Source organism: Equus przewalskii, chromosome 2 (genome assembly GCF_037783145.1).
Source record: "Equus przewalskii isolate Varuska chromosome 2, EquPr2, whole genome shotgun sequence".
Classification (NCBI taxonomy): Eukaryota; Metazoa; Chordata; class Mammalia; order Perissodactyla; family Equidae; genus Equus; species Equus przewalskii.
In genome coordinates, this window is record NC_091832.1 from 91,451,224 (window position 1) to 91,478,867 (window position 27,644).

Here is a 27,644-nt window from a genome sequence, read left to right on the forward strand (position 1 = left end):
ACACAGCCCTTATTCATCCATGCCCTCTCCTTGACATAGAACATTTGTGAGCAGCCTTGGGGCCATATAAACATCCTGTGGCAGGGTCAGGAGCACCTGACCCCTTATTAACATCTCAATGAGAGTGGCTGGTGCTCTGGGCTTGTTTTCTAGGGTTTTGATAAGCTTCATTAATTGTATGTTGAGAAAAGAAGGTGTACAGCTGGAGAAGAACCCACTTAGCTCCACATGAACGTGAATAATGGGACAGTTGGCAGAGTGTTAAATTGGTGGTCTAGTGAGAGAAACTTGTGAATAAACACAATTCCCCAAAACACCTCAAAGCAGGCCCAGTTTTCTCTGCTTTCTCAGCACTCTTTCCCAAGGCTTCCTCCCTCTCCGGACCTGAGAACCATCTGGGTGTGAGCTGGTGTGAGGTCAGGTACGGAACTGCCCTGGTAGGAAGGTGGCAGGGTATAGAGGTCAGGAGTCAGCTCTAAATGGACAAATCCTCAAATGCTGACTTCATCCCTTCATTACCTGTAGGACCTTGGGCAGGTTACACAACCTCTCTGAGTTTTAGGTTTTTCATTTAGAAAACGGGGATGAAAATAATAGGGTTATGATGGTAATTCTGTCTTAATTTATGGAAAGCATTCAGAATAGTATCAGACCCACAGTATGTACTGTGTGTGTTTTTTAAATTAAAAACATTAATCATATCACATCACGTTTGCGGTTTTTTTTTTAACGTTAAGTGTTTTTTTTTTTTTTTGGAAGGGAAGAATTCACTCTGAGCTAACATCTGTTGCCAATCTTTCCTCGTTTTTTTTCTTCTCTCCAAAGCCCCAGTGCATAGTTGTATATTCTAGTTGTAAGTCCTTCTAGTTCTTCTATGTGGGCTGCCACCACAGCATGGCTACTGACAGATGGGTGGTGTGGTACTGCGACTGGGAAACGAGCCCTTTGACAGAGTGGAGAGCATGGAGCTTTAACCACTGGACCATCAGGGCTGGCTCTGTTTACACTTTTTTAATCCTCTAGAAGAGTGTAACTATGCTTCAGTTTTCCTCTAAGCCAACTTTATTCCTTCATTCATTCAACAGACATTCATAATGTACCTGAAATGTCTAGGCATTTAGCATGCAAAGAGGGAAAGATTCTGGAGAAACATGTTATCATACACTTGTGAAAATTATATGGACAGGAACTGCAAACAAAGTGGTAAAATTGTATTAATACTCTCTTTGAAAAACCAACTGTTAGTGAGTTTTAAATGCTGATGAAAAGAGTTTTCTTTCATCCTGACTATGACAAGATTGATCTTCTTGCATTTACCTCTGTTTAAAATAAAAACTGCTTGTCATACTTTAATATTCAATATGAAAATGCAACCTTTTTTGTTTACATGTGTTAAATCTTTATTATTATTATTATTTTGCTGAGGAAGATTCGCCCTCAGCTAATATCTGTGCCAATCTTCCTCCACTTTACATGTGGGTCGCCACCACAGCATGGCTGACAAGTGGTGTAGGTCTGTGCCGGGGATCCGAACCCGTGAACCTGGGCCACCAAGGCAGAGCACACCAAACTTAACCACTACACCATGGAGTCAGTCCCTAAATGATCTTAAATGAGGGAAACACCTCAAGAAAAATCTAGCCACTTCCCCACCCCGTACCTTAGAGGTCTCTTAGATTCTTAGAGGCCTTACAGTGCCCTGGTTATTTCTGGAACCTTATTATATGATAAAAATCATTTATTTTTGTCTTTGTTAATCAAAAGCTGAAAAGGAAGGTGGAATTAATTCAACTGAACACTTAAAACAGCTAACCTTTTTATGCATTAGGAGTAGGTAAATAAGTATTCCAAAAAAAATAAAAATTCATTACTTTAAAATGCTTTTTTTTTTCTTCTCATGGGGTTTATTTAGATTAAAACTGGCATTTTAGTAAAACTTTCAAAACTTAACTCCAAAATAAACAAGAGCTCCATTGGAAAATTTACTGTATTCGTTACCTATTGCTATGTAACAAATTACACCCCAAACTTAGCAGCTTCAAACAACAAGCATTTATCATCCTACACAGTTCTAAGGAAATCTAGGAGCATCTTAGCTGGGTGGTTGATGAGGTTGCAGTCAATCTGTTAACTGGGGCTGAGGTAATCTGAAGGGTAGACTGAGGCTTTCCAGGGGAAACCCTCACATGGCTGCCGACTGGAGGCCTCAGTTCCTCACCACATGGACCTCTCCACAGGGCTGCTTGAGTGTTCTCATAACATGGCAGCTGGCTTCCCCGGAGTGAGTGATTCAAGAGAGAGCAAGGAGGAAGCCACGATGCCTTTATGACAAAGTGTTGAAGTCAGTGCACCTTCGCTTCTTTGTTATTCTATTCATTTGAAGCAAATCATTAAGTCCAGTCATGCTCTAGGGGAGGGGTATTAGTTCTACCCTCTGAAGGGAGTGTCAAGAATTTGTGGACGTATTTGTAGACACCATAATTACCATGAAAGGCTTTTGACATTTCATAAAGTGCTTAAGTGGTCTTGGCACAGGGAAGAACTGAGCTGGCAGAGATGAGCAGACCCGGGGTGGGGGGGGGGGCGGGGGGTTCATGTGGATTGGGATGGTGTGCTGGAGTCAAGGAGGGGAGGAAGCAGGGGAGAAATCATAGAATCCAAACACGCCAGAAATTTGTTGCTTTCCAGTTTGCAGCCCCAGACCCGATATCAAAGCTTTGCCTCCTGGCAGAGGATTAATGTAGAGTTCTGTGGTCAAATGTGAAGAAGCCTCTGGTTTTGTTTAGAGTAAGAAATAAACTTTAGAGGACCTGGCGTCTGAGCTCTTATCTTGTTCACATGAAACCCAACCCCGTTAGTTACATGATTTTTCACTTCTGCTTTAAGAATTCTTTCCCTCACCTGTTCACTTTAAGGCATTTATTGTTTCTACCTATTGTTTCTATTCCTTCTCCTGTCTTCTGTGCTCTCTCTCCTACTAAGTATTTCCCCCTGAAAACATTGCACGCTTGATGCTGCAGTTCGCTTCTGCAGCACCTCAGAGTTCTTCCAGCACATCCTTCAGTTCCTCTGTTTTCCATCTCACAACCCAGGTGCTGCCATTAGTCTCCTTATAACTTCTTATTACTGAATATTTCAGGGGCGAAAGCCCTCACTGCCCCATGCTGTCCACTTAGTCATCCCTCTCCACATTTGTATTATTCACAGCAAGATGCATGCACGCAAATCCTTAAGTCCCTCAGGCTTTTCTTTCCATTTCCCCTTCAAATATGAATCACCTAGCAACATTTATTGAGGACCAGTTGCACACAAAACTGTATTCCTGTTACTGCGAGCATCATAAAGATGTAAAAGGCATGGTTCCTGCCCTTAGGAAGTTTATCCTCTAGTAAAAGCTGGATTAAAAAAAATTTTTAAATAATAACAGCATGCAGATTCCATTATATTCAACAGAGTGACATGTAGGTCCAAGTTACAATGATCAAATTCAAGGGTTATTCCTTCATATACCTTTTAATTGAGAAAACTAGCTGTCTTTTGGATTAAGTAAGTACATGTGCCTTGATGAGAAATATTGCTGCAAGAAAATCACTTCATGAGGTTGACTTCCTAGTATTAGAAACACATCTCACCCAATCTGTTGAAAATTCAAGTGTGTTTTTGAAACCAAAATAAAGAAAGAAAGCATTTGTTAATAATCTGTAAGAAAGATACCCCCTATTAATATAATAAATAATTATCTACAACTGGTAACTGAAGTATAAGCAGAAGAATAATTTATTAGCATTCTAGTTTTTCTTATTTTTTAAAAGACGTCAGCCCTGTGCTTTGATTTACTTTAGTTTTAATAAACTGTTGCTCAGAAAGGGGAGTAGGGGAATTGTGGGCCATGAAAGGTTGATAAGGAATAGAAAGTGCAGGCTGAGGAGGAGCAAAAGACAATGGCTCGGGAGGAGAACTGCAGGCCGTGAGGAGGCCCCTCGGAGCTCATTATTAAGATCTAACCGGTGATACAAGAAGCCATGGGTAGTCATTGTAGGTTTCTGAAAAGAGGAGAGTGCTATCTTGATCAAAGTGATTGGCAGGAGAGATGCTAGGAAACAGCACACCTGGAACAAAATAATTAGGACCTGACTGATGTGACCCTGGAAATAGATCCAATGAAAAAGTAAGAGAAGGGTGGAAGTGACCTTGGGCATGAGTAGGGACATGTAAGGAAAAGAGGGGTCAAACTTGACTTCGAAACATTTAACTTAAAACACTGAGGATAGCCATCAGTTACTGGGAAAAGGAGAGTTGACCAGAGGGGACCATTTTAACACTGTTTGGTTTAATTGTCAGTTGGATATTCAGTTAAAGATGTCTTTTGTGGAGAAATAAAGGACTAAAGCTATGGGCTTCAGGTTCATCCACATCCAAGTGGTAGTTGAAAACATGAGTTGATCTTGCAGGATGTTGTACACAAGAAAAAAAGAGAGAGAGTGTGTAGCACTAGGTCCAGAGACAGCTTGAATTACTGACTAGCAAAAATAACAAGCATACAAGAAATACCTGTGTGTATGTGTGTATATCGAGTGAGTGTATATGTACATATGTATTTGTGTATATACACACATATATGTATTCAAAAAGTATCTGAAAACCCATTCATAATGTTAACCCAATTAGTTCTAACTGCTAGAATTAAAAATGATGTTTCTTTTCTTTTCCCTTCTTTCTTTTTTTGCTTAGCTGCATTTCCTAATTTTTCCAGTTGAACATGTATCACTTATATAAGTTTCCTCATAGGAAGAAATCATTTTTAAATCCTTGGTGAAATGAAAGAGAGAGGAATAGAATTTTCAGAGTCAGAATAAAAGGGAACCGTGAAATAAGGGTCTCACGATGAGGAAATTGAGACCCTGATAGTTATGTGATTTATTTCTAGGCTTTCAAAATAAGAGTATGAATTTTCTGAAGCTGGGGCTTAAAAATATATCTGTCAAGGAGAAGAATGGAGTTATCCTCCTCTTCTGGAACTTGGATTGGTTCTCAATTAGGGATGATTTTGTTTCTCCCATATCCCAGTGGACATTTGGCAACATCTAGAGACATTTTTGGTTGTCAGGACTGAGGGAGGGGAATGCTGCTACTGGCGTCTAGTAAGTAGAGACCAGGGATGCTGCTAAACATCCTACAATGCACAGGACATCTCCCACAACAAAGAGTTATCCAGTTCAAAATGTCAATAGTGCCAAGGTTGAGAAATTCTGATCCAAAAGAAGGTACATATTAATGGCTGCCATCCATAAAATGCTTGGTGTGCCAAGAGCTGTGTTAAACACTTGGCATGAATAATTTCGTTTTATCTTTAAATGATCTTGGAACTCAGGCATATAAAGTTAAGTAGCCTGTTCAAGGTCACACAGTAAGCACTGGAACTAGGAACCAAAGGAAAGTCTATTTGAATCTAAACCTGAGCTCTCAAACATTATGCAATTTTGCCTCCATGTTGACACTCACACAGTGAAATGGGAGCAAGAAAGCCATCTAAAGATCCCATGGGATCTTCTGGTCTTATTTTTTCTACCCTTGCCAAGGCAGTGGCTTCAGAACCACTTTTATTTTCCTAGACTGCAGTAACTGGGAAAACAAATTTTAACACTTTTCTGTGTCTCTTCCCTTTCACCCGTCCCTCCATCCTCGTCTTCCCAATAGATGTTTATTTTTTATGAGTATTTTGTGCTTCTGTTGGAGTCGGGGGTTGGGGGGGCTGTTTGGTTGGTTATGCAAATGGGAATGGATATACTTCTGATCTGCAGGCCTTTTGATCATGGAGAAGCAATCTGAAAATGTCTGAGAATTCGTACTTTATTGTATTATTTTAGCACACTGGCAAGAATGCAGACTTACATTCTTACGTTGTTCTTATGCAGCTTCCTGGGTCTCTTCCCCTTTATCTTTGGATAAAGAGTTCTTGTCTCCAGCCTCCTAAAGTTACCTCACCCTCCTTGTCATTTTCACCGAAGGACACTGCATATTAAAAACAAAAACTTTATTGCTTTTAGAAAGCTGAATTCCTTGGGTCCTTGAAAACATAGATCAACAACTCGGTGGATCTAATTGGCTTGCTTTGTCAGCTGAGAGGGAAGAGTAGAGTTCCCCATTATTGTGTACACTCGTATATTTTCACTCTGCTTCCATCGCTCACCTCTTCTTTTCTGATTGAAAATTAAGATTTTTAAAGAATTTTGTCTTATATATACTAAATTACTATAGAAGCAAGAATTGCAAAGTACCAGTGAGGCTCTTCCATCTATCTTCCCTTTGCCATCTTTTCCACAGCAACATGGGGTCGAAATCATTAGTTCTGACATTGACGTGTTCAGAAAGACAATAGCACATTTCATAGTGCCCCACCCATTTTCTTTGGCTCTCTCTGGATCACACAAGATTATTTTAAGTAATAAAGTGTCAACAGTAATAAAATTAGGAAGGAAATTTGGATAGACCTATGCACAGGAAAGGACTGACTTTAGAATTCTTTTCCTGTGAAGTTTTATTGTCAGAATTGAGTTTCTTTTTTAGTACCAATGTTATCACTCATGAAGAAGGAGAATTTGTTTGTATCCATTATCCTGTTTTTATTTTTAGAGAGAAATTTAACAAATTCATTATTTCTGCACATCCTATTTCTTTAGACATGAAGTTATAAAAACAGAATGCTACCATCTTTTGAGTGAATACAATGTTTCAAGCTTTGCTCTACATGCTCTACGTGCATGTCCCCATTTAATCTTCACAAACTTTATCATAAAGGTCGTATCATCTCCTTTTATATGTGAGAAGACTGAGGCTTAGAAGGGTCAAGTGATTTTCCCGTAAGGGCACGTTACTGCTAAATGGGAGAGCAGAGATTTGCACTCAGATCTCTTTGAATTCAGGACCCAGACTTTGCTTAACTTCTGTTCAAAACTTCCTTTCACGTTATATATTAAACCTGAATTTCAATATTATTTTCTTTCAAAGAGCTAATAGCATTTTCACATATTAATTTACTCTCGTAGTATCAAATAGCTAAATGGAATGAATTCATATTATCAAATGAGTCTTGAATGATCCTGTGGCCAACCTTCCATATATATCCAGTGTCAACAGTACTGTCTGAGTGCCTGCTAAGTTTGTAGGTAGTGCTGCTTGAAGATTGAAGAGAAAGTATTGCAACTGCACGGTTGAGTGCACAGTCATCATTTTCCTGAAAAGCCCTAAGTGTAATCAGGTATCAGAAACAGTCTCTGGAATTTTGGTTAAAAAGTGTGGCTGCTGTACACACACACACACATACGCACACACACATACACACACAGATATGTTTTCCCATTTCCTGCAGTACCTAACACAGCCCTAGGTACAAAAGAAGTGCTTTACAAATGATTGAAGGGTTGGATTCATCTCTAGAAGTTGAAAAGGAAAAGAATTGAATTCCAGAAGAATAATTATGGTATGTTGAAACCAGGAACCAGTCCACTGATTTTGGTGTGAGTCATGGAGAAGCCAGGCCATCTCCACAGCGGCTGTGAAAGGCAGAGAGGAGCTATGGTCTCAGGACACAGGTGGATCTTAGTTTGAATACTGGCCCCTTCATTTACCAGCTGGGGAGTCTTCCCCAAGTTATCGAGTGTACTTGAATTTCATATATATTTCTTCACTTCAGTTTTCCCATCTGTGAAATGAGCATAATAATATACTCAAAGTTAATTTATTTATTGTTATCATTATCAGCATTATTATTTTAGGTAGGGCATCAGAGAGAGACAGAAACTGTTTTCATTAAAAACTTCCTAATTTGGAATCAAACCAGTCCTGGTTCAAATCTTACATTTGATGTTTAATAACTATATGCCTGGGGCATGTCTCTTCAGTTTCTTTATCTGCAAAATGAGATGATAATGCCTACCTTTCAGGGAAGATTAAATATGGCAAATGTCAAGTGTTTGGTATGTAGCAGATGCTCAACAAATGTGAGCTCTGGTTATTATTTTCTACTTACCAAAGCTGGTGAATTACTTTCCTAGAAGCTTAGACCGACTTCCTTAGTACCCTCTAGGCCCATTGGGTTTTAACTTTTCTTCTTTTTAAAGTAGCACAGCCCTTTGAGAATACAATGAAAGCTACAACAGTATCAACAGAAAAATACACATTCTTAACACAAATTTGGATGCAGTTGCTGGGGATTCATAGAACCACAGCCCCGGCCCCCACAGGGTAAGATTCCCCAGTTTAGGCCCAAGAGGATAAAAAAAATATATGACATCCAAATGGAATGACTATTCACTTTGTAAAAGGACTTATAGTATTCCCAGTATCATTAAAATAGAATTCTGTTTACAAAAAAACTCACTTTATTCAGAACATTTCAAGAACACATTTATTTCATTAACAGAGGCAAGCCTCTTTTAACAAAACGTATTTATCAAATGCCTATTATGTGCCTAATAAGGTGGTGGGTGTTATGAGGAACAAAAGAAGCTTAACATGTGGTCCCTGCCCTCAGCCCTTTCTGTCTAATTGGAGAGGCAAGTGAACAAGGCAGCATTAGATGTATTAGCGCTATATGCTGATATAATCAAGTGCTAAATTGTGTATGCTTGTGTGGGTGGGCGCACAAGCCTCACATATCATTCTCTGACCTTGAATTGTACACAAATCATTAGCGTCAAACTGGAATTGTCGACTGCTCCCCCACCCCTCGTCTTTGCTTGGCCGACTTTCATCACAGCTTCTCCCTCTGTGTCTGAAACGCATTTTAGAAAAGAGGGGGGTGAAATAATACAGCGAGGAAGGGAGAAAATTCAGCAAGGAAAAAAGAGGTCACCTGTCTGTATATGGTTACCACTGCAAACGGACTCCACATTGGACAGGGTCTGACCCAGGATCACCCAGGCTTCATGAAAACCTCTCTGTGGGATGCACAACCGCTTCTCTTCCCTGTTTACAAATTAACCACTGAGACTTCTGTCAGTGACTGAATCTGAAGAGAGAGAAGAATGGTGCAAAAAGAAGGCGGCCTGGCTAATAGGACAGGTAATCCCGCCACATTGAAGTTCTAGACTTTGTTCAGTATTCATTGCCAAAATGGCATGGGAATTTAGCCCAGAAAATCTGCAGGAAAATTGTTGGGTGAGGAGACACAGGCCTGCCCTTAACATTTATGGGCCCAAGGCAAGAGTACAAATGTAAGCCTACATACCATATGCTTCATATTTATTCCTTATACATCAAGCTAACTATTAAGTAAAATATGTTGTATCATCATCTGACCTTGACAAGTATAACTTCGTAGCCACAGGGAAGGCCAGTTTTGAATGTAGAGCCTTTCCCTCCTGGGGTTTCTGCAGCATGGGTTCCTTGGACCACCCAATTCTCTTTCCATCCCTGGCTCTATGCTATACCACAGGAGCCTCTCACATTTATGGGACACTCCAGCCCACACCTTCAAGGTCCATAAACAACCCCCTTCGCCACTCTTTGGACCTAGAGCTGCACACAGCTGTGTGTCACCCTGCCAGAGGAAGGACCTGGGGAAGCAGACTTGAAGCCCTCTGGGCAGGGAATTTGGGAGTTCCAGACATCCAGAACACAGTCTAGAAGGGGGAGGTGGGCTCTTGCCTTGGCCCTGCAAACTACTTGCCCTGGTGGGGAGGGATGCGGCCAGAGGAAAACCTGATCAGACCCTCTAAAGCTGGGGGCCAGAGCAGGGGGCCCTCAATGCCTATGTCTAAGGGCATAACTGAAGAGAAGAAGGGAGACTTAGGAAGGAGTTTAAGGGAAAATCATTAAAACTGCTCAATTCAACTTGGGGGGGAAGAGAATATGTTAGGAGGAGCCAAACAGGACAGAAGAGAGGCTGATGAAAACAATGGAGAAGGCCAGACCTGATCACCTCTACCAAGATAAGGCCTCTTAATTTATTATTGTGTTTAGTTAGAGAATGAAAAAAAAACTGCTTTTACAGAAGCCAAAGGGCCCCATAACTCAGGGAAGAGATATGAAAGGAAAAAAGAATGATGGTTTTGGAGCTAAAAGCAGGCCTGGGAATGATTTCTCCCCAAGGTCACCTGGCTCCATCTTGTTTCTGCACCTTGTGCCATCTGCCTGCTGTATCCTGGCCCCTGAACCCGTTCAGAAGGAAGCGTTCCACCTTATTGTCTTCTCCCAGAAGAGAACCAAATTGAAGGTTAATTGTGATTCTCCAGGGAGAAAAAAATTACATTTTAGAATATTGAATATTGAGAAATAACTTATGTAGAATATTGAGTATAAATATTGAATATTTAGCTAAGACAAAGAGAAGATAGTTGCTGTATTTGAAATTGCGCTATTTGCAGAACTAAAGAAGAACAGATTTTAAATTTTGCACAAATATACTTTGTAGAATTGAAGAAAATTCTAATGACGTTTCAACATTGCAATTTATCTCCATTTCACAAGTTCTCTTTTTGTTTTACGAATAAAGTATTTGAGTGATTTTGGAGGGAAGAAAATGAGTAACAAGTTAAGATTTGGCAAAAAAATCAAGATACAACTTTATGTTACTATTGTCCTAAAATTATTTTTATCCATACTTAGCTTTATTCTGAATCAAGTTAGTAGGCAGGGAATTTGATATTCCTTAAGAGTCCTTTAACCCCTCTTAACATTGTCCCTTGGCTCCTAAACATGTTGATGGCAATTATAGATGGGAGTAAGTGAACGTAGTTGACTTCTGGTTTTCAGGAATTTGTCATTCAAGATTTTTATTCATCACAAGTAAAGTCAAAGCATCATGGTATGAGTAATTAATAATTATACTGGAATGTGAATTTGAGGCAAGCATGGGGAGCAAGCAAATCAGAGAGTTTGTGAATGAGCCACACAATGGCCCAGAATGACCCAGAATCTGCATCTTCTTTTCATCTCTGCTTCCCTGCCTGTCATCTACCTTGAAGTAGCACTCATGAAATGAGAGTTTGTTATTATTCATCCCTACTGTTTAGGTTTTACAAATTTTGTTAAGTTCACGTCTGACATTACTACAATAGTGATGTCATCGACACCTCTGGTGGGAAATTACTTTTGTGGCAGATATTATTTTAAAAGCTTTAAAAATTTCTTTGGTCCAGTGTTTGTCGAATCACTGTGGGTCTGAAGGTGTGACCCTAATGAAATATTCAGTTATAATTTGCCGTATTTTCTGGGGAAACTTATCTGCTCTTGTAGTATTTGCAAATTTGGATTCAAGAATGTTTCTCGATACTTTCCCCTCAAATGTCAAAGGTTTGTGGTATAAGAAAAATGTTTGCCCTGATATTATCACAGAAGGAGGAGGAAAGTGCAGAGATTAGGAAGTAAACACACACAGGACGCTAATCATCATTTGTTGCATTTGCTGCATCTTATATTCTTTCAAGCTGAAGACGTTCATCTTCCTATTGAGAGAAGACACAATATTACCGTGCACATTTCATAGATGAGAAAAAGACAGAGAAAAAGTATGTAACATTCCAAAAATGTTGCAATACACAAATGAACAAACCAGGGCTAGTGATATAATAATAAAGTGAATATATTTTTTAGTACTTGAGTGTTAGACTTTATGCTAAGCATTTCACAAATATCAATTCCTACCTTCACAGCAGCCCTATAATGAAGGAATTACTATTATTGTTTCCATTTTGCAGAAGAGGAAGCTGAAACTCAGAGTATTTCAACAGCCTAAAAAGGATCACATAGCCAGTAACTGGAGCGAGGGTTCAAATTCAGGTCTGTACTGCTCCCAATCCCAAGTTGTCCACTCCACATTGCCACCCAGATGCAGGTCTTCAGAGTCCTGTTCTAGTCCAGTGTCCTTCCACTTCTTATGTAGGTATTCGTGGACTCATTCATTCGTTCATTCATGCATTACTGAGCACCTCCTCTTGCCAGGCATTGTGTTCTAGGAGTAGACAAAGAGAATGTGAAAAGGAGTAGCCACTCTTCCCCAGCACACGTCTGGGGAAACCACTACGTAAACAGCTAGATTACAGGGTAGCTTGAATGGCCAGTGACGAGAACAAAGAACAAGGTGGGTGGTCAGAGCAGAGAAAATCAAAGGTACATTGGAGCTGAATATCAAAGGATGTAGAAGTTTGTCAAAGAGAGAAGGGACTCCAGACAGGGCACTGGATGGTCAAAGGCACAGCAGAGTCTGGAGTAGGGAAAACGGTTGCTGGAGAGAGAGGAAGAAGATAAGAGGCGTCACTGCCTAACTCAGTGGTTTCCAAACTTGTCTGTCCATTAGAATAACCTGGGATCTTGTAACGTTTTCAAAACCAGGGCGCGTTCCAGACCAATGAACTAACAATCTCTAGGGGTAGGATACAGGCATCAGTATTTTTCCAAGCTCCCCAGATGATTCCAATGTGCAGACGATTTGGTAGCCACTGGCCAAACCAACCAGGAAGGACTTAATCCTGGAGTATAATTAACAAGGGCTTCTAGAAAAAGAGACATGATCATACTTGTTTCTGGAAAAAGTAACTTTGTCCACACCAAGGGTGCACCAAGCAGGGAGTGTGCGGGGGACGCCAGCAGGCGGAGGAGGCAAGGGTGCAGGGGCCTGATGGTGGGCCTCAGGGGAAGCTTGCCCTTTAGAAATTGAGACTTAGATTCAAAGTAAAGGCACTTCTTGGCCAACTTTAAGTTTCAGGCTATTAACTAAACTTCCGTGGGTTTAATTTCCCTATCTGTAGTGTGGAATTTATAGTATCTGTTTTGCTTATTGTAGGGCTTGTGAGAAAATATATATAAAACGCCTAGAAGATTGTGTGGCATTGGACAGACCTTCATATACGTGACTGCCCTTAACCCTGTGGAATAGTGATGGGAGGATATTTTGTGATAGGTTTGTTGGAATTTCAGATGGTGGGACAAGGTTGGAGGGGCAGAGAGAGAAATAAGAAGGGGGAGCCAAAGATACCTCAGGTTTCTAGCATGGGAGTGGATAAAATTAGACAGTGAGAATGTACACAGGGAGATGAGAAGGAGCCAAGGATAAGCCTTTGGGAACACCAATATTTAAGGATTAAGCAGGCAAGCAGGAAACAGAAGGAGGGAAAGAGACAAGAAAGAAGTATCTGGGAGTCTGGGAGGTTAAGGATTGCCAGGCAGGTCTGAGAGTTGGCACCAGGCAACACCACAGAGAAGTCAAGAGGTCAAGGGCTGGAAAATGATGCATGAATTGCATGGTAGTCCTAGGTCTGCTAGGGAAAAGGAGGATTTCATCTTTTAGTTCAGGCAGTTTTTTATACATAGATGTATATTATGTGTGTTTATGTAGGTACGTATTTGTAAGTATATTTAAAAGGATAGATTGAGTGCCCTGTAAGCTGTGTGTAATCTGGGCACACAGCCTATACTGGAGCCAGAGCTCAGAGGGTGCAGGAGGTAGTAACTGACCCAGTGCCTGAGTAGGCAGGTGCAGGACAGTGGTCAAAGAGAACAGACAAGCCCAGCTCTCCTCGGATTTCAGCAAAATAAAAGGAGGGGATCTGTCCCACTTTTCTTTATTTTGTGGGAGAATAAAAGTTGGCTCGATTAAGACAAAAGAAAAATACACTTGTCCCCCTTATCCGCAGTCTCAGTTACCCGTGAGCAACCTCAGTCTGAAAATATTAAATGGAAAACTCCAGAAATAAACAATTTGTAAGTTTTAAATTGCGCACTATTCTGAGTAGCATAATGAAATCTCACGCCATCCCCCTCTGTCCCACTCCCATGCTAGAAACCCAAGGTATCCTTGGCTCCCCCTTATTGTTTCTCTCTCTGCCCCTCCAACCTTGTCCCACCATCTGAAATTCCAACAAACCTACTGCAAAATATCCTCCCATCACTATTCCACAGGGTTAAGGGCATTCATGTATGTGAATGTCTGTCCAATGCCACGCAATCTGCCAGGTGTTTTATATGTGTTATCCTACAAGCCCCAGACGTGAATCGTCCCTTTGTCCAGCATATCCACACTGTATGTACTACCCACCTATTAGTCACTTAGGAGCTGTCTCAGTTATCAGATCGACTGTCTTGGGATCGTCTGCTCCTGACATCTAACCATCAACATTGTCATGGCTGATCCTTCTTCCGATGTATCATCAGAGGGTCCGATAGTAGCCTAATGCTGCGTCACAATGCCTGGGTCATTCACCTCACTTTATCTCATCACAGAGGCATTGTATCATCTCACATCATCACCAGAAGTAGAGAGAGTACAGTACAATAAGGTATTTTCAGAGAGAGACCACATTCACATAACTTTTCTTACAATATATGGTTATAATTGTTCTATGTTATTATTAATTGTTAATCTCTTACTGTGCCTAGTTTATAAATTAAACTTTGTCTATAGGTCTGTATGTATAGGAAGAAACGTAGTGTGTGTTGATACTATCCACAGTTTCAGGCATCCACTGGGAGTCTTGAAAGAGTATCCTCCTTGGATAAGGGGGCATGAATGTAGAGAAAGAGAAGACTAGAAGTCAGTGTGTTAGCAGCATTATGCTCAGCTAAGATCCATTCCTGGAACTTCCCTACTTGTTTCCATGAGATCCATGGCATGGGAAATTCCCCTTTGGGAACTTTCTGGAATATGGCCACAAGAAACCCCTCTCCCAAACACTTTTCAGAGAATCCACAAAATTTCCACGTCTTCAGAAGAACATTCTCTGGAAGCAGATTAATAAACCTGAAGTGAGTCTACTCCAGATGCTGGTAGGAAACCACTCCATCCTCCTTTCCCAGGCTCTGGGGTGACGCTCAGCATCTTATGGAAACGGGACCCTGACTCCCATCGGCCACGTTCCTCCGCCTCTGTAGCCTGAGAATTAGTGACTCTGGCAACTCAGGCTATGGGTGTTGAAATATCTTTGTTGATAAATGAAAATCTTTCTGATAAGATTTACATTTTATACCTTAAGAGCGAATCAGGTGCCTCTGTCCTGAGGCCTCCTGAGAGGCTGCGTGTGGCAGCTGTGAGAACGTGCCTGGCTGACCTTGAACTCCAGGCCCGTCTGCTGCTCCCTGGACCCCATCGCTGCTTTTCCACAGAGGCCATGCTGCCAACGCTGCTCCCAGCCAATGACTGACTAAAGCACACCCATTCCTCGGTGGCAGGGGACTCCCCTGAAGGCTGACTTTGACTCGGGGACTCCCTGGCAGTCATACTGGAATTTCTCCAGACCAAGTGGCTAAGACCTCACTGATCTCTCTCTGCCCTTCACTCGGGGTCAGACTTGCATTGCGTTCTGATGGCTCTCTCCCCATTTTCTCTCATTCAAACATTTTCCCTAAAAAAAGAAATTTGCACATTTAATACCATCTTAGTGTCTGCTTCTTGGAAGATCTGAGCTAACACACACTGTATTTAAGTGGGTAAGAGAGTAAGTGTGAAACGAAGCTGGATTCAAGCTTTAGCACTGCACTAAGGACAAGCAGAGTAATTAACCTCTCTGTGTCTCAGTTTACTCATCTGTAAACTGGGAATAATTTTAGTATATTTCTCGTAAAATTGTTGTGACTATTAAAAGAGATAATTCATGTAAATCAATTGACACTTTTCTGATGCTTATTAAGCACTCATTGTTTGTTACTGTTTTTGAAGTGTAACACTATTTTCAGAGTTCTTTATTCCAATGTACTTCAACATATTATATATAAAATATAGTAGAATCTCTGATAATGTTGGTGTCGCAGGACAAGACTTTTCAGGGTAAAATCGAGATGTTTTTCCTGTGAGTGCATCCCTGGGGACATGATTTCACCTACCATTTTAGCAGATCCATGGCATGCTGGGATGGATGGTGGTTCTAAGGTCTTGGCTGCCCTCTGACATTGTGGTATTATTATGTCTTGAGAGCTGGTGTGGTAATAATGCATGATGGTGTCCTCAGAGGTGAGGGATGTACCTCAAACTTCCCTTGATTTTACTCTTGTTTTTAGGCTCCAGTCTTGTCATGGTGGACAGACACTTCTCATCATGATTTTATTACAGATGACCTGACTTCTGATCCAGTAATGATAAATCCAGTCTTAAAGTGATTCATTTTCTAAAATTCTCAGTGACCAGTTTAGATCTCCAATATCCAAAGCATTATATCCTGGATTTGTTGACCAGTGTTGCTGACATGTGGAAAGCATAGAATAGCATGTGCCAACCGAGAGAGGCTGGTATGATGACAGAACAGCCAGGAGTTGAGAAACTGCATACTAAGACTGCAGGCAGCGCAAGTCCCGTCCCTCCAGCCCCCACCCCAATCCTCCCCTCGGGCTTCACATTTCAGAACACAGTTCTTCTTTCAATGAGTTTTGTTGAGCATTAACTAGCTACATGGGATGCAAAGAAACATATGACAAGCATTCAAAGAACTTAGAATGAATTCTTTTTTTAAATAAAGTCTCATTATTTGACCAAATGGAATAATTTCCACTGGCATTGCAAAACAAAAGGAGCCAAGAGTCAACAGGGAACCCAGCCATAGTTCTGTCCTGCCCAAACTTTTTATGAATGACTTGGAAAAATTATAAAGGGCACGTTTATCAAGTTGGACGTGAGATGGGGCTGGGAAGAATAATGAATACAGCACATTGAGGGAAAGAGTGGAGACCTAGAAAGAGCTTCACAATTTGGAATGTTGGGCAGAATCTATGAAAATAAAGTTGTATCAGGAATCAATGTAAGGCTTGCCAGTTACCATGTGACTTTAAACAAGTTACGTAACTTCTCTATGTCTGGGCCCTTAGGTATGAAATAGGAATAACGGCGGTCCCTACACATGGGCTTGTTCTCAATATTTAACTCAGTGCATGTAAAGTACTTACCATGCCTGTTACACTGTGGAAGCTCAGTAAATAGAGCAAATACTCCTTTCTGTCTGCAGTTGCCTGATGAAAGTATATGGTAAAAAGGTGGGGGTGGTCCACTGTGACTGATGCTTATCAGACCACATTCTGTGACATAGGTCCAGTGAATGCCACACTTTAAGAGAGAGAAAAACTAGATTGAGTTCAGAGGAAAGTAGCCACGATGGTAAGAAAACTTAAAATCATATGAGTAAAGGTTAAAAGAACTGAGTATATTTAGCCTGAAGTAGAGAAGACTCAAGTAGTACAAAATAGCATTTTCTAGTATTTGAAAGATTCTCATATTTAGACAGTTTAGATTTATTCTCTACCGAGGGCCCAAAGATAGATATTTCAGAAAGATAAATTTTGGCTCAATCTAAGGAAGAATTTGCTAATATTCAGAGCCGCTCAAGGATGGTAACAACTACTTCAGGAGGAAATTAAGTCCTTGTCACTAGAGGTGATCATAGGCCAAATGGCCACTTGATGAATTGGTGGGTGGACTTGGTGACCTTTAATGTCCACTCTCTGAAACTCTGTGATTCTGAGAATAAACAAGGCTATTTTAGTCAAGACAATAAGCAAGAAAACTTATTATCAATATATTGATTTATTACACACCAAAGAAGATCTAAGACTGTTGGTTCAGAAGCTGGTGATGGCAATTTCTCTTTCAGGTTCACTGAGCGGGGAGCGGGACTGGCGGGGTGGGGAGACCTCCATCATGCTCTAGAGCGAGCGCTCCCTGCTCGCCTGTCCTCCTGGCTTTCTTGGGTGTATGTGAACCCACTAGCTCAAAAACAGACCTTCTGCTTGCCTGGGTACATGAGCCAAATAAAGAGTAGCTCAACAGACTGCTTATTGTTTATCTTTCTTAATCTCATTTAAACCTCTTCCTGCCTCAGCCAGCAGTAAACCCGTTTCAGAGGTTAAGCTGATTCCCCACTCCTCTTTCTTTTTGGTGTTTAATGTCACTGATATTTGTGTTTCCTGTTTGCTTTGGGTTCTATTTGTTGTTTAAAATTACAAAACTTCATTACGCCTATGCTAATTAATTATCTTCTTTAATGTTGTGTTTTCGTGACTTTTTCTTATTTGGATTTTCTTTCATCTTTTCACTATTAGAATTTAAGATTTGAACCACACAGACACTCTTATACAGTTTTGCCTCTCCTTTGTGTATTTATATTTATTGTTGCCTTGAGCATCTGTTAATGTTACAAAATAGCATTGATATGGTTTATTAGTTGCAGTCTCCTAAAAGTTACATATTACATTCTTCAATAATAGCAAAGATTATACTTGTTGATTTACTTTCTTTTGGCGGGGGAGATGGGGCACCCAGAACTCTCCAGGATGCTTTACAGAATCACAACGTTTAGAGGTGAAAGATTGCCGCTTTTCTTAAAGGCACAAGCTTTTCACTGCTTATGTGTAACTTTAGCTCTGACTCCAGTAATTCACAGCTTCACAGAACTTGGACAAGAGGCTTTACTGCAACCTTTAACTGCCTGAGTATAACATGTCAGGATGAAGCCATTCATTTGCTTTCTGATCACTGGCATTTGACTCTCTGAGCACTACCCACTCATTCGGCTTCCCCGGTATCTTTCTAACCAGAGAACTGCTATGGGCTGGAAGAGAGAGTTAAGGTCAGTCGTTGCTTGTATCCATCCAGGTTCCCCACATTGCAAGTCCTTGGAATTGACCTTTTACCAACAAGAGGATTCTTCTCCTGATTCCTCTCCTCTGCCGCATGTGAATTTGACTTCATAAGTGATAAAAATTGTATTCAGGGGCCAACCCTGTAGCCAAGTGGTTAAGTTCGTGCGCTCTGCTTCAGCAGCCCAGGGTTTTGCCAGTTCAGATCCTGGGCACAGACACGGCACTGCTCATCAAGTCATGCTGAGGCAGCATCCCACACAGTACAACCAGAAGGACCTATAACTAGAATATAAAACTATGTACTGGGGAGCTTTGGGGAGAAAGGAAAAAAAAAGAAGAAGAATATTGGCAACAGATGTTAGCCCAGGTGCTAATCTTTTAAAAAAGAAAAAGTTATATTCATCTTATTGCTTAAGAATATTCTTTGACTGCACTAGCAGGCACCCAGTTCATGCTACACACGTTCCATAAGTACCTATTTCCTATGGGTTTTTCTCTCCATTCACTCCACGTATACTGAGTACCTCCCAAGTGCCTCGCATTGTGCTGGGTAAGAACAGGGCAGTTGAAAACAAGATATGGGCATTGCCGTCAAGGAGCTTGTAGTCCACAGGGGTAATAGACAGCTGCAATGCTGTGGAGTGAGCTGGGATACTGGTAAACACAGGGGCGTCTGGAGTCCCAAGGAAGGGTGCACGTCCAGACAGTGGAAAAGGAGTCAGTGTAAGGTAGATGCCCTGAAGAAGCGAGACCTTAACAGTCTTAAAGAGTGAGTGGGAGTTTTCCAGAGCCAACATTTGGAATAGAACAATTTTTATAAGGAAGCATGTAATGATTTCCTCATAATGAGTCTATTTTGTTTTCCTGTAGACTCACGACATTTTTGCTGCCATGTGAAAAGTAAAAGTTAGCAAGAAGGGGTTGGTAATACAGTCTCCACTAGTCTCCTGCTCTCCAAATGATATCAAACCTTTGATGCCCATGATAAAGATGAGATAATGTGTATAAAAGTACTTTGTAAGGTAAAGGGAGCCATACAAAGGTAAGGTTTTAGGTTTAGGACTATCAAACAAACTTTCTGGAACATTTTTCACTCCTTATAAATTCCCTGGTGATTTTAAACCTGAAGAACTGAAATCCTTTAGAAAGATGAGGCAAAGAACACCATGCAATGCATGTAGATATGCCACTAGGATGATAAATCTTGTACACATGAGACAAAGACAGGGGGACATTTTAAAAATTGCTTTAACTGTAAAACATGTCTGAAGCCATTTTGTTGGGACAAATTTCTTTTCTCTAATATGTACACCGGTAAACTTTTTATTCCGACGTTAGATTCTCTCTTTGCATGAAACACTTTTTATCTCGCAGCAGCTTTATTCCCTCAGATCTCGAAAAGTCTCAGACTATGAGAATTATGATCCACCAGCATGTAGCACAGGATGAAGTTCATCTTCAAAGAGAGAGAGCACAGGATTGCTTAACATATGACAGCTGCTCCAGCTACACCCCCATTCATCTGCTGGTGAGTCGTCTAGAAACCTCAGACATAGAAAAAGACGCAACTGTAGGGGTGAGAGATGGAGCAGAAGATGCAGAGCCACCCCCAGGATCAGATCCATTGATTGAGAATTGGAGGTAGATGGTGGTTAGTGGTTAAACAAGCTGAATTCCCTCTCTCCTGAGTGAGAGCACATGCATGATATAGGAAATAGAGGGAGGCTGTGGAGGGGAATTGAGAATGATCACAGTGAGCCTCAGGAGTCTAAGACTGAGAGTCCACAGCCTGGCTGGGGCCTTGACAGAGCAGGACATTCCTCCAGCGGAATTTGTCTGACAGTTACCATGCTGCTGGAGAGAGCCCTGGATGGCCAGAGCACCCAATGCCGTATTCTACAGCAAAGGGCAGGTCTTCCTCCCAAACAGCATTCAGCTTTGACGAGTATTCTTAAGCATGGAGTGGGATCCCCTCAGGATGGCGATCTCCTGGACTGCAGACCATGGTTTTGCTCTCTGCTATTGCCCCCAGGCCCACACTAAGATTGAGTGCATGATCTGCAGCTTGGGGTTATCCACGAAAATATTCCTCCCATTAACTCAGGACATTGAGAAATGGTTTTCTCTATTACTCTGTCATTTAACATCATTGATTCTGAACCTAGACCTAGATGGGCCCTCAGAGCTCATCCAGTCCATTCAACAGATGACCATCCCTGGGACACATAGGGTATAGAATTACCAAAGGGTGTGGAGGAAAATGTATTGTAATGGTGGCAAAAAGATTAGGAGCGTGGTCCATATTTTGCCATTAATCTGAGCCTTGTGGATTTGAGTAAGCCACTATTCGTCTCTGGCCCTCGATTTTCTCCTTGGGAACTGAGGAAGATGAATTAGTAGCAAAAACAACTGACATTTCTTGAACCCTTACTCTATGCCAGGCACGGAGAGGAAAGCTTTGTAGACATCAGACTTAATTCGCAAACAACCTATGAGGTTATTTTCCTCCATGTTCGGGTGAAGAAACTGAGGCATGCAAAGGATAAGGAGCTTACCCAAGACCTCATAGCTGGTAACACGCAGAACTGGTTTTTGAACCCCATCCAGCAGCCTTAACCTTAGAGGAGGGCAGTATACTGAAGTTCCTTCCTTAATATCCTCTGACTTTCTGACTGGGGTGCCTAAGAGCTTAGCAAGGGAATCAACACTCAGGTGTTATTATCAGCTTCGCTGCTCTCTTCAGCACAGAGGTGATCAGAGATCATTTGCCTCCTGAAGAGCCTTTTTGTGTGTTATTGCCCAGCCTCTAACACCCTGCTCCCTAGGGACCGCCGGGCCATTTCCATAATCCTCAAAGCATCCTTCCAGCCTTGCTCCTTCACTGTACCCAGCAAATACACCTGCAGGCCCCCCGCCTGCTCCTCTTTCACTTCGTTTGTTGGAGAATTTAAGGACTATGTATTCTGTACCTGGAATATATAAGCATCCTCAGCAAGGTTAATTAGTTTGGTTTTTAGCATTTTCAAAGGGGGAACATGCTGTTATTATGAGGAAAGAAGCAGCTTCTCTGATAGTACTGTTTGAAATGGATGAAACTTTAAGTAGACTAGAAGCCTGCCATTAGTCTGTATGTGTAAGTGGAAGCAGAAATGAGAAGGGCGGTTCCCTGGAATGTGTAGGAGCTGGGTCTGATTGCAGTTCTGTAATGGAATTGCTGCGTGATTCTGGTCACTTCATTGTCTTAGTCTTTCTGTGTCATCAGTTCTTTGTCTACAACACAAGAGGACAATAATAATTTGTATACTGTGCATTCCCATTCACAGGTCATTTTCACATGCATTACTTTTTTTAATTCTCACCTGAAAGGACAAGTATTTTATAAATAAATAAAGTGAGGCCCATAGAGGGTACAAGACTTGACCAAGATTACCCAGCTAATAAAATTAGGGCAGATCCAGGAGATAAACCTGATGTGCTCTTTCCATTTCACAATAGCTGAGTCTATGAGGAAGGCAGAGATAATTAACTAGAATGCTTCTTATGTAGTTTGGCAAATTTGAAGTTCCTGGAATGGATTACTAACAGTACAGAAATAGGAAAAGTACCATACAACTAAAAATACACAATCCTCTGAATCTTCGTGAACACTGGGAATAAAATTAAGCTATTGATGATAGGTTTCACATGTCTTTGGACCTGTGGTGCTTTCTATATCTTTTACATTTTACTCTGTGACCATAACGTGGGCAAAAGTTGATTTGCAGAGAGGTTATAAAAAACTATGAAACTTACCCCTAGAATTGTTATGCCTTGCAAAGTTTTCATCAAGCTTTGTTCAATAACATGGTAATGATATACTGATTAAATTATTTTTAGCAAAATAGAACAAGTGTTCCAAAATATGTTTTCAATAATTGCAAAATTTGTACTTCCTTTGTGTCTGATTCCCGTAGGTGGTGAACGTATGAATCTGAATGATTCTGTATGGTTAGTACAGCCTGTGACATAGCTGGTAGACCCAAGGTACAGACTGCTGTGGTGCCATCCCAACTCAGATTTCAATTAGCAGCAAGCCCCCAGGTAACCAAGGTCTTCAAACTCCCTTCTTTGTGAGAGAGACCAAGTACAGACTTAGAAGGGCCACTTTCACTTCTCTGTTTCCTATCCGTGACCCCTCCACTCTTCACTCAAGAAGCTCGAAGGTCAGTTTCTTACAGGAAGGGCCCTTTACCCTCCATGAATGGTCAGCTCTTCACAAGCAGCCATCGTTTTAATGTGAGAATATCTACCTACGAGCCAAAATGACCACTGTCTGCAGACATAACCATGCTTTCCTATTTCCTTTGCAATCTCAAGAGGAGTCCTAGAGCCATGTACACAAAATCCACTTTCTGCAGAAGGGCCTGAGCCAGTGTGCCCACCCAACCTATTTCACTTTTTTCGCTTTTAGCCCCATGTTGCCCAGCATGAACAGGGACCCTCTGTTTGGAAAATGGAAATAATGAACTATTTATGTGTTGGCTGTCAGTGTTTGAGAAGAGAAAAAGGCTGAAGACATAAAACAATTTGGTTGCTCTTTCTTGCTGTTTTTCTTCCTTTTCTCCCATATTTCCCTCCAAGCTCCCGCATTTACAGCCTTGGGCATTGACAATATAAATTGGATTTTCAGAGTGAAAGGAAACTGGCCTTCCTTTGAGGAGTCTCAAAAAGCCCTGGAGAGGAAGCAGTAGTCCAGGTGGCATATTAAGTTTGTGAAACCAAACAGACCAGCCAATAGCCAGCCTAGGCCATAGATAAACAGCAGCCTGGGAGAAGTCAGATTGTCTTAACTGTGATGCTCTGTATCTGAGAAGAGGTTGGCCTTCAGTTCCTGGTTCTGGTCAGTTCTAGGAGCCCCAGTGGGAGTCTGCAAGATTATAGAGCCATTGGTACCTTCAGATAGAAAGCACCTGAAGGCATGGTATGTGAAAGGAGAACGTATTTAGAGAAAGTTCTGGAACCCAAATGGCCAAAGGGGTGAATGTTAAAAATCCAAAGAAATTTCATCTAAAACTACCATAATTTCCCACTTTTCTGGAAAGAGGCTCTGAAAATATGGGTAATCTTCTAAGGACAGCCATATTCTACATTTTAGTACTTTTCTTTCATCTTGCAAATAGTCCTCTCTATCTTAACATGGGTTTATATGTACAGTGAAAGTTTTATTCTCAACAATTCTGTGGGAAGGAAAGAAAATATATGAAGTTGAGGTTTGTGCCACTGCTAGATGTTGACAGCACAACCTAGCTTAGCATGTGGGCTCATGGAAAACCTCCGACAGTTCCGTCTAATTTATCATCCAAAGCAGGACACTTTTGAAGGTCAAGGGACACTAACCAAGTGGGTCATCAGGACAACCGGTGTACGCTGGAAAGGTCCTGGGCAGAGCAGGAGGTATGGTCATCTTAATTACGCACAGGGAGATTAACTGGGTGAACACAGAGTGTAAGACATTAATAATGACTTGCACCTCTCTTTTAGGATTTTGTTTTGCCAGTGTTTAAATGTTTCTCTTTTACACAGAATCATATAGAAGCTTAAATTTCATAAAATACTATCCACTCCTTTCTTTTGTCCTGTTACAAGCTACAGGACAACTAGCTTCAAATAAATAGGGTCTAGAAGGAAAAAAAAAAAAACCCACTGAATCTAAATAAAATTGGGTTTTAGGCAACTGAGAATTTTAAGCAACCTAAAAAGATGGTCTACTATACTAGCAGTTCTCACCCGTAAATCCCACGTAAGTCACGACACACATGGTTTTTTGTTTATTTGTCTATTTCATGAGGAAGATTGGCCCTGAGCTAACATCTGTGACAATCTCCCTCTGTTTTTTGTCTATGGGACTCTGCCACAGCATGGCTTGATGAGCGGTGTATAGGTGTATGCCCAGGATCCCAACCCCGAGAACCCCAGGCTGCCGAAGAGGAGCACGTGAACTTAACCACTACACCACCGGGCTGGCCTCCATGGTGTTTTTTATGTAGTATAAATGCCCATATGTGATTTTTTTTCTAGTAAGCATCCTGAGCCATGTTTTCTTATAACATAGTTTTCTCTGTAACTTCTCTAAATTCCAAATATTATTTAAAATGTCAACAATTATAGAAAAATAGCTTTTCAGAATTTTATGTAAAATTTCAAGGAAATGAACTGAACCACAAAAGGGATGTTTTGATAGGATCAAGCAAACATGACAAATTAAAAGCTGAGTGGTTAAGTTACAGCGGATCTCATTTGGGTTAACTACTCTGTGTGAGGATTTCGTTGCCACCAGCTGCAGTACTGTTAGGATGCAAGTGATTTTCAGACTCAAAATGTAAAACTATGCTTTCCAATGAGGCTCCTTCTGCCTTCACTGTTTCCCATCGCTGCTGTTTCTCCTTCTTCTGAACAAGCTCATAATCTAACCTCTTAACTAGGGAGAGTCAAACTCAGATGTACAGTTTCACCCATTTATCAGCCACAAGGTCAGACCTTGTCTTATTTTTTCCCCCACGTTTCTTATAGACACAGAATCTGGGCACTCCTTTCAATGTATTTGCTCTAATCTTTTTCTACAGGAAGTTTCTAGGGACCAATCAGAGCCAAGCAGTTAATATACTTTTCCTTTTAACCACTTAGTCACTGGTCTGGAGAACTAATAGAATCCTATTACAGAAGGACAACCCTGAGTTTTGTTCACACACACAGAGCAGTTCAAGTATATCTGGTTTTACTCTATGATACCTGTGTTCGTGCATTATTTTTTCCTTTTTCCTGAGATCAGAATAGTCATATATACTATTAAATATGTATCCATGAAAAAAGACGATATGAATGTACAATGCAAGGAACGGTAAGATTTAATAGTGTTTAAATATGTGTGTCAGGAAGAACATTTCCAGAAAAGGCGAACAGTAAAAAGGGAGCAGAGATATTGCTGAGCAGGAAGGCAAAGAGAGAAACGAGAAACCGGGGCTCATCCTAGCAGATTGAAACTGGGGGCATTTTCACTTCAGCTAATTTTTCTCAGTTGTTTATAATCTCAGCCATAAATAATGGCCAAAGAATACGCTTGGTGTAATTTCATCACATAAAGCATGTCCCTTTTCTGATCACTATATCCTCTCTATTGAATTTCCTCTAAAACTTGACTCACCTTTTCTCAAGTCTTCGAGGAAAAATAGATCTTATTTTCCATTTATTTCATAGTTAAAACTTAGACAAAATTTATTCTCTTCTTTTGTGTTTGTTTATATAACAAATAAGTGCATATTTCTCAATGACGAATTTTTTTAATTGGTTAGAATTTTATGATGACATTGTTATTTTGCTCATTGTGGGATTTTTAAGTTAACTTTTGTCTCATTACAAAAATAATTTGTGTGTATTATAGAAAATGTTTTTGAAAATATAGACAAGCAAAAATAAGAAAATGAAAATCACAACACCCCAAAATAGCCACTGTCAAAATTGGTGATGTGTACACTGTTTTTTTTAATGATTAAAGGGCAATTTTTGAGGGCAGGAGTCTGCCCATTTCAACATTGTATGTTTGTAGATGCCTGTATCTCATGCATTAATGCTGCTGGATCTATACGATAGAATAATTTTTTTAATGACTGGAATATTTAACCAGAAAATATCTGACATATGCAGCTTCTGCTCAGCTCTAACGGTGCCCTGGTGAGAAGCAGCCGTCGATGCTGTCATTTCTGTGCACACACACAGACATCCATCCATCATGAATATTTAAAATTCAATCATTAGGTGCAGCAGCAGCGACGACAGCATATTTGTTGCAACTGATCAGCCACTAATGGTTTAAAAACTTAGAAATTGGGGGCTGCTTTTGTCAATTGAAGAGGATTATTCCAAGCCACTGAAGCCCCTTGTCAGGATGGAAAAGTGTATTAAAAGAGATGGCATTACACACCCCAGGGTCGCTTACAATATATAATTTACCAAGCACACATGTTTAAGAGAAAAACGGATCAAACAGATGAGATTGGAGATGCCTAAAATAGTCTCCTGCCCAGAGCAAACATACTACCAAATAAACAAATAAACAAAATATTCCAAATTCTGTTTCTTCCTGAGTCCCACCCAGACAGAGATTTCTGCTTACAAGGGCCTCGTGCTTTGTGACCTAAGCTTGGCACTCCGGTCATTCATTCTTCCAGATTAACTTTCCTTTTCAAGGGAGGCTTTCACAACAATAGAAACAGCGGTGTATTCCATTGTCACAATAATCAGGTGAAGTATGTTTTCTTTCATTACCAGGAGTTTGGTGATCAGCCATGGCTGGAAAGTATTCTTTGAAGATTCTACCTTCTGTGCTTAATTTGAACAGTGCACCGGTGCCGTCAGCTTCCTACCACTAGCCACAGCACTTTGCTTCTTAATCACTCCCCACTCCCTAAATCATATTTAAAAGGCTTTGTATAGAGGCCAGAAAATGTGTTCCAGCTTACCTGATACTTCCTCATAACCTGAGCTGTCCGAAGTCCTTGAGAGAGAATGACAGTATCAGGTATGCACGGAAACACACTTAAAACAAGCCTTATGTAATCTCGAAAGACTCTTGCAGGAACCACTTGTGTTTATGATTTGCTCGACAGATTGGATCAGTGAGTGATCTTGTTCTCTCCACTCTGCCCTCAGCACCCAGCTTTCCACCCTTACATGGACTAATAGTGATCTATCCTAACCCAGAAGAAAAGAAGAGTGTATGTAGTTTTTTAATGTTCTGATTTTACTCAACCTGATTAATGGAGGAAGGAAGACTGAGAAAAGAAAGAGAGAGGGAAGGAAGAATATGTGTTAAGCAGTGAAATTTGTACCCATGTGCAAGTCAGTCAGAGCTCAATTCCATTACCCCATCACTGGCCCGCCTAGATTCAGAAAATCCTAAGTGTGAACTGTGAAAATCTTACTGAATGATGTGAGAAAAAGCAGATCCATCCAGTCTCATTATACTCTTTTGCCCCCCACGACACACGCACTGCCTTTCTGCCACCAAAGAGCTGTGAGGTGGATCAGTAGTTTCACAGGGAAAACCACAC

General features: G+C 40.9%; 1 protein-coding gene and 1 long non-coding RNA gene across 3 annotated transcripts in view; one reads left to right on the plus strand and one right to left on the minus strand.

Annotated features, from left to right (window-relative positions):
• Window positions 1–27,644, plus strand: part of MAML3 (mastermind like transcriptional coactivator 3) — a 395,058-nt gene that overhangs the window by 244,230 nt on the left and 123,184 nt on the right. The window lies entirely within an intron of this gene.
• On the minus strand, window positions 10,753–27,176 carry LOC139082070 (uncharacterized). The gene is made up of 3 exons (XR_011537777.1): window positions 27,054–27,176; window positions 16,870–17,026; window positions 10,753–11,953 (listed from the first exon to the last, which is right to left on the minus strand). It is a non-coding gene; the product is annotated as an uncharacterized lncRNA (long non-coding RNA).